This window comes from Podarcis cretensis (assembly GCF_951804945.1).
Source record: "Podarcis cretensis genome assembly, chromosome: 2".
Classification (NCBI taxonomy): Eukaryota; Metazoa; Chordata; class Lepidosauria; order Squamata; family Lacertidae; genus Podarcis; species Podarcis cretensis.
Window position 1 is genome coordinate 67,765,441 of NC_137171.1, and position 12,019 is coordinate 67,777,459.

Genomic DNA, 12,019 nt, shown 5'->3' on the forward strand with positions numbered 1-12,019 from the left:
CCAGGTTGACAACCCCTAATCTAGGTTCAGTACAGTGATACCTTGGGATACATACGCTTCAGGTTACATACGCTTCAGGTTACAGACTCCGCTAACCCAGAAATAGTACCTCGGGTTAAGAACTTTGCTTCAGGATGAGAACAGAAATCACGCAGCAGCAGCAGGAGGCCCCATTAGCTAAAGTGGTGCTTCAGGTTAAGAACAGTTTCAGGTTAAGAACGGACCTCCGGAACGAATTAAGTTCTTAACTCGAGGTACCATTGTACTGCATTTTCTCAAAGAGGAACTCTGAGCAAGTGATACAATGTAACATCTAGAATGCTACCGTGTTTATTGGGGAAGGCTGGCCTCAAAATTGAATTATATCTACTTAGGCATTTTGTTCAAGTCTCCTCATTTGGGATATACAGTGGTACCTCGGGTTAAGAACTTAATTCGTTCCGGAGGTCCGTTCTTAACCTGAAACTGTTCTTAACCTGGGGCACCACTTTAGCTAATGGGGCCTCCCGCTGCCGCCACGCCGCCACCTCACAATTTCTGTTCTCATCCTGAAGCAAAGTTCTTAACCCAAGGTACTATTTCTGGGTTAGCGGAGTCTGTAACCTGAAGCGTCTGTAACCTGAGGTACCACTGTATTGTCTTTTCAGTTATGGAAAGCTGAGCCTTTTAAACACTCATATGATTTAAAAAAAGAAACAAAGATGGGGTAGAGATCTGCAGTCACTTGCCCCTGTACTGACATGTCATACCTAATATTACATGAAGAAACTAAAGGGGGCTGCTCGTAGAGAATGCTCATTATCCACAATGTATTAGTGAGCATTTGCCTTCTGCTCCTAACCTGAGCATATGAAAGGAAGGAAATCTTCCAGAGATTAAGCATTTCTTCCAAGAGAGAATTGTAAGTAAACAGTGGTAATGCAGTGTACTTTAGGAAAAAGCAGGATTTTTCTGCCCCTTGCTCTCCTGAAATCTTAAGCCAATTTTGGCAGGTACTGCTGTCTTAAGTGGTCAGTCTCTCATAGTGGTCACATACTGTTTTATTGGAGTCCTGACAACAGCAATAGAAGAGAAAAAATTAACCCTTTGGCACTGAAGGCTAAGAGGGATTCTCTTGCCAGCCGTGGTGAATGCATGAAGAATTTCAAGCTCTCAGCCTCCAGGGGTTAATGGCAATCTGTTGCTGATTTCCCTGGACAATCTGAGTAGCAAACAGTGGTCTTTTTAATGAGCCCCTGAGGACAGTGCTGGCACACAAGGCTGCAAAGATCTGGACAAACCAGGGAAACATAAAATGAAAACAACCAAGGACGTTTATTTTCCTAACTCATCAGTTGCAAACAAAATTTTCATTTAATAAACCATGAAATGATTCACAGAGTTTCTGTGTATTATTGTAAGCACAGCTGGGTAATGTAAAAATTGCTTTCCTTTACTTTGTTACTTAGCCCAGTATTGAGTTTTCATCCAAAAAGAGCTCTATTTATTTGTCTTCCATGTATTTATCATTTTACTACCTCTACATGTTTTTCTGCAATCAGTTTCAATGGCTACTCCATATGGGATTCTTTGATGGGCCCTTCTTAGGTGAAGAGAACATGAGCCTGGTAGGTAAGGGTCATAACAATGCCAAGAACACTTGTGGCAAAGATAGCTGTGCTTAAATCCCATTGAATCCCTTGAAATCTATGCCATGTTGACATACTTTTGTAGAGTTCGGTGGTTGGTATCCATTTAGTCAGGGGTGTCAACTTGAATAAAATATTGGGGGGGGGGCAGGTAAGCCCCACCCCACATAACTGATCACAAGACATAGCACCTGAATACCATTTGAATGGCAATGCTGATCAACTTTTGGAAGAAGCCCTAGGAATAGGCTTCTCATTCAGTACTGGAATGAAAAGTTTAATGACAACATCCAACTGTATTCCCTCCTTGTACAAGATTGATTGTACTTCTTTTTTGTTCTTCTTTTCCCATATATTTTGTATGGTGAACTTTCCCCTTTATCGTAAATGTACTCTCTGTGTGTATATAAAAATGATAGGGCTGTGTTTCCGAGCACAAATCAAAGTGTTTGTGCTGACCTTTAAAGCCCTAAACAGCCTTGGCTCAGTATACCTGATGGAGCATTTCCACCTCCACTGTTCAGCCCAGACACTGAGGTCCAGCTCCTAGGACCTTCTGGCGGTTCCCTCACTGTGAGAAGTGAGGTTATAGGGAACCAGGCAGAGGGCCTTCTTGGCAGTGGCACCACCCTGTGGAACAACCACCCATCAGATGTCAAGGAAATAAACAAGAAGACATCTGAAGGCAGCCCTGTTTAGGGATTTTTTTTCCATGTGTGATGTTTTATCATGTTTCTAATATTCTGTTGGGAGCTGCCCAGAGTGGCTTGGGAAACCAAGCCAGATGGGGGGGGGGTATTATTATTATTATTATTATTATTATTATTATTATTATTACTATTATTATTATTATTATTATTATTATTATTATTATTATTATTACTATTATTATTACCACCACCACTACTATTACTACAGTTCCACCAGTATCACAGACTTCTTTGCATGCAGTGAAACTTCCTTCCCCTCTCCTGACACCTCTAGCTCCAAGAGGGATGAAGGAGCCTCTAAAGCAAATTTGCATTTGTGTGCCAAGGGAGGAAAGGGAACAGTAGTCCTGTTGTGCCAGCAGAACTACTTGTGTGGACTATTGGATGCAAGCCAAAATATCATTTTCATAAAATCTGGTGAAGGGATACAACGTCATGGTGGAACATCTGCTTTGCGTGTAGAAGGTTCCATGTTCAATATCTGGTCTCTCCAGGTAAGGCTGGGAATACCTCTGTCTGAAACCCTGGTCAATATAAAAAAAATAATACTGAGTTAATGGACCAGTGATCTGAATGTGTACAAAGCTGTTTCTTATACAGTGTGTCTATGTATATAATGGCCCCAGAAGGGAGGCTGAAGTAGGCATTGCCACCAATATCTGAAGCAGGGTAGGATGGTGGTTCTCTGCCCATGCTATTTCATGGTAATGTAAATTGCATTCTTAGCTATATTTCCAGTTTGAACATAGACACCTGGAGGTTCATTCACATTCCATATCCATTGAGAAAGATGTAGATCTTCTGAATCCATATGCAGAACTTCCTTGCTGAATCAGGGAATATATGTCTGCCAACAATTGTGTTGTTTTGAAATCATGGTACATTGGCACATTTCAAATTTCTATACTTGCATGCCTTCCCAAATGAGGTCTTGAAAACTTTCTGGCTGACTATGTTCACCTTTAATTTAATTTTTAAACGTATAGGAAATACAATTGTAGTGCTTCTCATTAACTGTGGAATCTTATAGTCATAATTTTGATACACAACATTACTTACCAATTAGCTTGTCTTGTTCATTTAAATTTCTTTGCTCATATTTTAATGGGAGCTAATGATGCCTTTGTTGACTTATTTAATGTTATGTAAATGTGGCTATAAACTGTGAAGGGTTTAAGGAACAGCCCTGTTTTTGCTTACTCCTCAGTTTCTGAAGTGCTCGTTGGTATTCTCACAGGCTGTAAGCTTCATGTTGATGAAGGAATGCAACTGAAGAGACAATAATCATAATACTAATAATTTTGGAAAACAAGCAGCAAAAGCTATTTAGTGGGTGAAATATGATTTCTTTCTTTACAAGCAGTTGACTTTAAAATTTACATGACTGCAACTATGGGGGATTTATGGAACTTTTGTCAGTTTTAATTATTTAACTTGGGAACTGTTTAATATAAAAATGATGTTTAATCTACAAATGCAGAAACCTCACCAATGCATAACATGCCTGCCTGTGCCAAATTTTACACTGACATTTATTGCAGACACGTTAAAGTTATATGTGGGAAACGACACAACAGTAGAGCTTCCTTTTACTGAGGACTCATCCAATTCCAAACAATAATTTCCAAAAGGACAGAAAAGTCTTTAGCCAGGGATGTTTTTATTTAAACAGCAAAGGTTGAGCAGATACTGGTTAATCCTGATTTAATCATGGATAATATATTGGATAGGGTTTTAGTGTTGGTATATGATCTTAAGAACCTGGGGAATAAATTCACCTAGAAATTCGATGCTATACATCATGAATTATAATATTTAGCTATTTCTAGGCTGTCACTTCAGCTATGCATCGTAAGTGACATATTTAAAAAATGACATTTGAAGAAATAATGTGTATTATTTTTTCAGAGTTCTAGACATAGCAATTCAGTTCTAGCACTGTGAAACAATACACGTCTTTGTCTTTCGTCTCTTATATCTAACTCGTTTTGCCTGGATAACTGACAGAGAAGTGCTTAATATGTTCTGAGAGTAAGAAAAATCATTTGGATACGAGGGAGTCGAGATTGTGCTTCTGCACTTCAGATCAATTCATGAAACTTGAGTTCTCTGAATGGCATAGAGATAGCAAAGCGGGAAGAGCAAGGCTCTTGTGCCTTTAACACCTGCGTAGTTTGCAGAAATTCAGCTTGTTAAAGCTTTAATATACTTTTAATCTTTTGTTGGAATCCGCCCAGAGTGGCTGGGGAAACCCAGCCAGATGGGCAGGGTATAAATAACAACAACAATTTATTATTATAATTATATTGTTGTTGTTGTTGCTGTTATTGTTATTATTATTATTATTTTATGTGTGGAAATAAAATTATGTGGAAAGCTTCTGCTGTAGACATTTTGTCTGTTGGTCTGTGTGGCCCCTGATTGATTTTCTTCCATGGCGGGGACAATGGTCCTTTAGAGAAAAAGGTTTCTATATCCCCCACCCTTGCCACCATATACAGTGAGGGGGGAAAGTATTTGATCCCCTGCTAAATTTGCCCATTTGCGCTCTGATGAAGAAATGACCAGTCCATAATTGTAATGGTAGGTTTATTGTAGCTCTGAGAGACAGAAAAACAACAGGGAAACCCAGAAGACAAAAGTCAGAGATTGATGTGCATTATAATGAGTGAAAGAAGTATTTGATACCTTTGCAAAAGATGACTTAGTACTTGATGGCAAAACCCTTGTTGGCAATTACAGAGGTCAGACGTTTCTTGTAGGTGGCCACCAGGTTTGCACACATCTCAGGAGGTATTTTGTCCCACTCCTCTTTGCAGATCTTCTCCAAGTCAGTAAGATTTCGAGGTTGATGTGTACCTATCACTGTACCTATCAGAATAAAGAGGGGAAGAAGTCACCTCACCTGCTCTCAGCCTTCTCCAATATGGCGTGGCATGTTTATTTCCCTTTAATTATAGTTACAGTATATATTTTCAATTATACATCCATATATAAATTAGCTAATACTAATGATATGCAGATTTGTATTGTCTTGCATAGTAGTGGGATGGAGATCCCAATGCACATACATTGTACTGGGGCCTGAAGTTCTGGTTAGCTCCTCTGGGTTCAGGTATCTGCAATTTAAATATTCAGATGATGGGAAATGACTCTGCTTGAGACCCTGGGGAGCCACTTTCAGTCAGAGGAGGCAGTACTAAAGGAGACAATACTAGAATCACTGTGATCACCAATACTGGAAGTTCCTGCAGGTGCTACTCCCCTTGTGACCTATCTCACTAGATTAATCACCTGTGTTCAGATTTAACTTTAAAAAAATAAATACAACCTACCCAAACTGTCAGATCTGACTTTGGAGGGAATAAAGTGTTGATGGGTACCAGGAATGGATGAACACAACACTTTTCAGTTTCTCTTCAGTTTCTTGTTCAGTTTCAGTGTTAAATTCTGTTCTGTGTACTTCCACATTGGCCTGCAATTTTTTAAGCCCTCGTGAAAATTTCAACAGAATCATAATGTGATTCCTCCGAACATAAACATTTTCCGTAAAATTTTGCCTAAGAGACTCAATTTTGCAAGCAGATTCCTCTAACACAGTGCATTTTTTGTACACTTAATTTGGCCAGAAGAACTGCATCACAAAATTCAAATAAGAGGGAATTGTGAAGGATGGCTGCTTTTCAGCTGAGCATTATTTCAGGAAGAGTGAATTAGGTAGGTTCACATCAAAATGCAGACTGAAGCAAATTTCTCAACCACTCCTAGTAGCTACAGGGGGCCAGTGCGGGTGCCAAACCCAAACATATTTCCATTCACTTCTTCTGACATGCTTATTCAAGTCTAGAGATTCAGTGTGGGTATTGGACTGCAACCAAGAAGATCAGGGTTCAAATTCTGACTCAGTCATGAAATTTTGTTGGTGACATTAGGTCAGTCACTATTGTTAGCTTAGTCCCACCTCACAGGGTTGTTGTGAGGCTAAAATGCACACTTCCCTAAGGTCTTTGAAGCAGGAGGATCAGGATCACAAATTTAATAATAATAAAGTCTATTAAGAAAGCAAATGTTTTAAGTCTTTAAGTAAATGTATCATATCTGTTTACATGGCGCGCAAACCTCAAAGAACATTGTATAGCATCCCAAACATTTAAAGTCAGAACACAGTAAATTATCAGCTCTTTTCCTTACTTTGGTACAAAGCTATATCTATCTTATATGTGTGTGAATAGCTTAAATATATTCCCTCTATCCACACACATATATTTTATGATGATAAATATCTGAATGAAACTAAAGAAAAAAAACACATTTAGAAAGCTGGTTCTTTGTCAAGGCTAAAGCTTTATTTATTTATTTATTTATTTATTTATTTATTTATTTATTGCTAAAATGTGAAATAAGTATGGCAAAGATTTCACAAATAATACAAACTTTTGGCTTTACAAACTGAAAATCAGACTTAAGAATCTATGTACCACTGTGAAATTATTATTTTTTTCTTCATTAGTCTCATGGCTATAGGTAGTCTATGTACAACACGCTTTCTTTACAGTATTGAATCGGTTGCTCTGTTTCATTTCTTTCTTTCTTTAAAAAGGAGGGGGGCTAAACTGTAACAGCTTGTTCCTTGTTGAATGGATTGTGGCGCTTAAGTGAGCAAACAGCATTTATCTAAATAAATGAAATATTCTTCTGGGCGCAACAAAAGTGCTTGATGGGCTGAGACTAATCGCTAGGAAATGAATGGTGTTTGTTGGTGTTTGGGGGCAGACAAGAAATTCAGTTCACATTAGAATTTTTCAGAGAGCGCCAACATAAATGCACAATCCTCCAAGTTACAGACATTCTTATGGTTATTAGATGATGGGCGGAAAGGAATACAGCATTATGCAATGCAAGAAGGTTTTTTAAAAAATAAAAAACAACAAATTGGTGTGGAAATGATGGTCTCAATCACATTTTTTTTAATATAAAAAAAAGCTAGTTAAACATACATTGGACATGCTTTGATGGATGAAGAAAGAAAAATAAATCCTCTATGCCAGATTTTTCTGGCAGTGCCAATCCCATACAAATCTAGATTGTTTCTAGTACAGCCACAGTACTTAACAGAGCTGGCAAAAGAAAAAGAAATAGCCACAAAGATGTGCTGAGCTGGGAGTAGCTTATCAGGTCAGAGAAATGTCCTGACTTTGAACACACTTTCTTCCATTGGGTAATCAGAGGCATACTGCCTCTTGACAGGGCAGGTAGAACCATACCTTCCGACTTTTTCTCATGTGAAACCAGGATGAGTGTCTTCCGGGATGCCTTGACTTGTGCCCTGCTTTTGACACCCCCCCCCCATGCTTTTTGAGGGATGAGAGCACATTGCACGCAAGATATTGTGAGGGGAAAAACGGGACGTCCCATTTCCCCTCGGAGCACTTGAATTTGTCTAATTCTCTTGCTTGAGGCATGGCACCCCACACAGACCCCGTAAAAGGAAATGGTATTATTGTGATCTATGGAAACGGACCAGGGTCTTTATAGATTCAGAATGGAGGCTATCTGGTCCACAGGCCATTTTAGGTAGACAATTAACACTGCCTTAAATGCAACAGCAGTATACATGAACATACACTCCATACAAAGAAGGGTATTTTCACAGAAAGCATCTCGCATCATTTAGACTCTTGTTTTGCCATATGCCATAGACTGTCACATTTCTCACATTAAGAAACATGTTACTTCTTTGTTTGTTTTGTCACTCTTAGATATTCTCTGGAGGGAAATTATATCAGTGTTTCTGTGAAATAGATTTAATTTGTTTGTGACTTGTTGTCTATAGAATCTATCTAACTACTTATCTCTTGTTACCTCTCAGTCAAAGGTTTTCCATCGTGTTAACATTTTAACAGGGGAAAATTTGTACTTGATTTCTTTGAACTCTTCAGATGTTTGTCCAACCCTGGAGATATTTATTTTCCTCTGCTGGTGAGAAGGGAAATAAATGGGATTGTAGGTTTATAGAGTTAGCGCAGGGCGATTTGTTTCTCCAGAAAGGAGAAAATGTTCAGGCAACTGAACTGCTTTCTCAAAAAAACCCCACAAAAAACAATGTGGCTATGGCACACTGATTAGATGCACAATAATATAATAATGACATTCTCCCAAAACTTGTGGCTTAAAGGATTTATCAGTTTGCATCAACGTGCTATCTTTGGGGAGTTGTGTCCGGGGCTGTTTAGCTATGATATAGCCTGGGTGTGTTGAATCAGTGCCTGGAGTCAGTAATAGACTGAATGAAGACCAAGAAACCGAAGGGCAAATGAAATAAGATGTATTTACAGTTACTGAGCGCTTCATCTGGTTTTGAAGGTGGGTTCAGCTTTTCTGCATAGGATCATACCCCTCCAATAGGATCATGTCTACAGCTTCAGGGTGCACTTAGAATTGGTTTTACAGAACTTAAAAACCCATCATGATAAAAATGTGAACATACCAAGTATGTTCATTTTTTATTCTCTTCGTAAGAGGTATATTCTCCTGTGCCCTTCTCTAAATTAAATCAATGAACTGTGAGTTTCTGGAACATTTCCCCTTCCCAGTTTCAAATTATTATGGGGATTTTTTTGGTTATTTGTTTTTCTTTTAACTCATCCTAATTCCTTCCAAATACCTTTTTGACAGTTGGATACAAATTTTGCTCTGGAATTGACAGTTTAGTCCCTTCTCCTAAAAATGATGTGGTGATAGGGTAGGGGGAGGGGATTTCTTACAATGACATTGTTCTTTGTGCCACAGAATTGCTCTATGAAGCCATATTAATATTATTGATTGTGATCTTCTGGGTTCCTCAGAAGATGACTTGCCCTGATTTTACATTTATAGCATGCACTATTCTTTCCCAAATGCATTTCTCAGTCTGACACAATCCTGAAGTTAATCAGTTCCATCTATATTTTTTGATGGGTCAATGTCTCCTTTTGCCATTCCCCCTCCCAGCTTTGTATCTTCTGCAGATCCAATGATCACTGAATTTACATTCTCCTCTGCTGTTAATGAGTATATTGATTAATGCTGGCCTCAATACCAATTCCAGTGGGAAAACAATTGATACCACCCTTCGTTTATTCTGACACAAAGCCATTGATGATAACTCATTGGCTCCTAGCTGTTGGAGAGATTTCTATCTGCTTTATTTGATTATTAACCAAGCAATACCACTCCAGTTTTTCTCTGAAAATTCTGAGTAATATACACCGTGGTTTAGGAAACAATGATAACAATCTAACTGTATGGTGCTGGGGTGGGAAATTCTTTCTATAAGTTTGTGTGTTATATATTAAATGAAATGTGTTGTGCGTTAAATGCAAAAACAAAGCAGGCTGCTACTATAATGTTGTGGATATTCATGGGGGCAAAGTACCTGAAGGGTTACCGACTTCCTCTCTCTCTGAAATAGAAGGTCTCCTGTCTCTGGCGCTTTTAGCAACAACCTTTTCAGCAGCTGAAACCCGCCCTCATCATGGCATCTGAATACTAAGAAAAACTTTGCATCATTCATTTTGAGTAAGATAAACCCATGAGGAGACATGGGGCAGGGGATAGAAGAGAAGAACAGGTTTGAAATAACAGGCTAAGAAAGAAAACAATTGAGCAAGCCTGTCACTACAGGAAAATGTTGAGTTCATATAAGAGTGGAGGAGAGAACCAGTTGATGTGATGCTGAGGTAATGCTATCAGAGGCAGATTTAGGGGAAGGCAACCTGTGTGGTTGCACTGGGTGTGGAGCCTCGGGGCACCACAACTATGAAGTAGACTGGAAGGTGGGGAACCCACCCAATTTTGGCGTTGCATGGAGTGCCACTGAAATTTGAGAACCTGAGGTCTGCCACTGGGGCCATGTGATCAGGTCCGCCTGCATCCCAAGGGACTCTCACACAGGACAATTGGTCTTTCACGGCTTCTGGGGTAGGGGTGGGGCATGCGCTTTTGTAGAACAGAGCCCGTCTTTCACAGCTTCTGAGGTAGGGGTGGGGCATGCGCTTTTGTAGAACAGAGCCCGGCAGGCTCTAGTCCCTAAAAACATCTGGTGCCATAATCTGGGAGTCTTTACAATGCAGTAAGACCCTGTTGTTTTCATTGCATGACCACCCCTTTGGACACAGCCACAATGGATAATGTCATTTTTACAGGAGATGAGTTTGGTCCAAGTTCTTTTCCTGACTGCGTTAAAAATGGCTTCTGATTTTGTGTGTGTGTAGGGTGTGTGTGTGTTTCCCTTGCCCCCACTTCTGATAGACACAGATATTTTTATCATGTTGTTTCCTTCACGTATTCTGAGTGGCAAACTATCCATGAGGGAGTTGCTGTCAGAAATGACTCGGTGGTAGACAGAGCTGATTAGCTCTAAATGAAGTTCTGAGCTGCTAGTACATGAAATGGAACTTTTCCCTCCCCCCCTTATTCTTTCTTTTTTTTCTCCTTTTTATAAATCACCTCCTTGCACCCTCAACTCCCCATTTGAATCTTAAATCACAGTCACCAACTCTCTGCCTATCTTTCTCTCTTTCTCCCCACAGAAGTAAGTAGATCTTTGGATGTTTACGCCAGATAAAAGCCAGTCATTTGCCTCTTTCATAGTGTCACTACTAATTTCCACACAGTCAAAGCCACTGCTAATTTATTTACTGAACACTGATGCCCTGGTAGCAGAGGCGGCCGCTGAAACGGCTTTCTGGCCGTCGGCTTTTGTTTGTTGACAGCCTGATTTCCCAGTAGGCCATTTCCACCTGTGTTTCTGTTGTTTTTAGCGCATGTCTTTCTTTCTTCTTCCCAGTGACTGTCTCCCAAATGGCTCCTGAAGGCGTTTCTCATCTTCACATTCTCTGTCTTCCCCCCCTCCGCCCTCTCTTTCTCTCTCATCCCTTTTCTCCCTTTCCAGCTGTAAGGACTCCGAGCTTGGCTTTCAGTCGCTCTCTCGCTCTCTCTGCAGTTACCAGTTGTCTACACTCCCTCAGTCCCCTGGGGCACAAATTTTTGTTTCAAGGACAAGATTCAAAAGAGTTTCCTACACACAGGTTGCAGGGTGCACCTTCAGAAGTACCTTCAAATAGGCACCAGAGATTTGAATATATGAAGCTCCTGCATATGAGTTTTAAATTGTAATGAAGGCCTATTAAATAGGGGAATGGTGAAGCCATTCTTTCATTATTATTATTATTATTTTCCGAAAATATATATTTTATAAAAGTTGAAATGTTGCTTTTCTTTCCTACTCCGTTGACACAGGCTGAAAATAGAAATTAGAAGGACAGGCTTTCCCCTTTGAGTTCATACATATCAAAGGCAGTGAGCTGTCAGGATGAAAATGATTCAGCAAGTGGTCAGAAGGCTCTGTGGTGCTGGTGAATAAATTCATTGAGATGCGGCAGCTGCTATATAGAGATATAACACACACATACACAAATGTGAACTGAATGGAGCACAAACACCAGTGATTGTGCACATTCATTGAAAAGCATCAAGAATGTGCTCAAAATCACATAGTGCTTGGGCACCAATTATGCATATTGCCTAGGTAAATGTTACATGTTACACGTCTGTGGGCGTAATATATGTTACTCACATTTTCCAGCATCATTTGGTGACTGCCCATATTAAATGGGCAAAATACTCATTTGGTGCCAATTT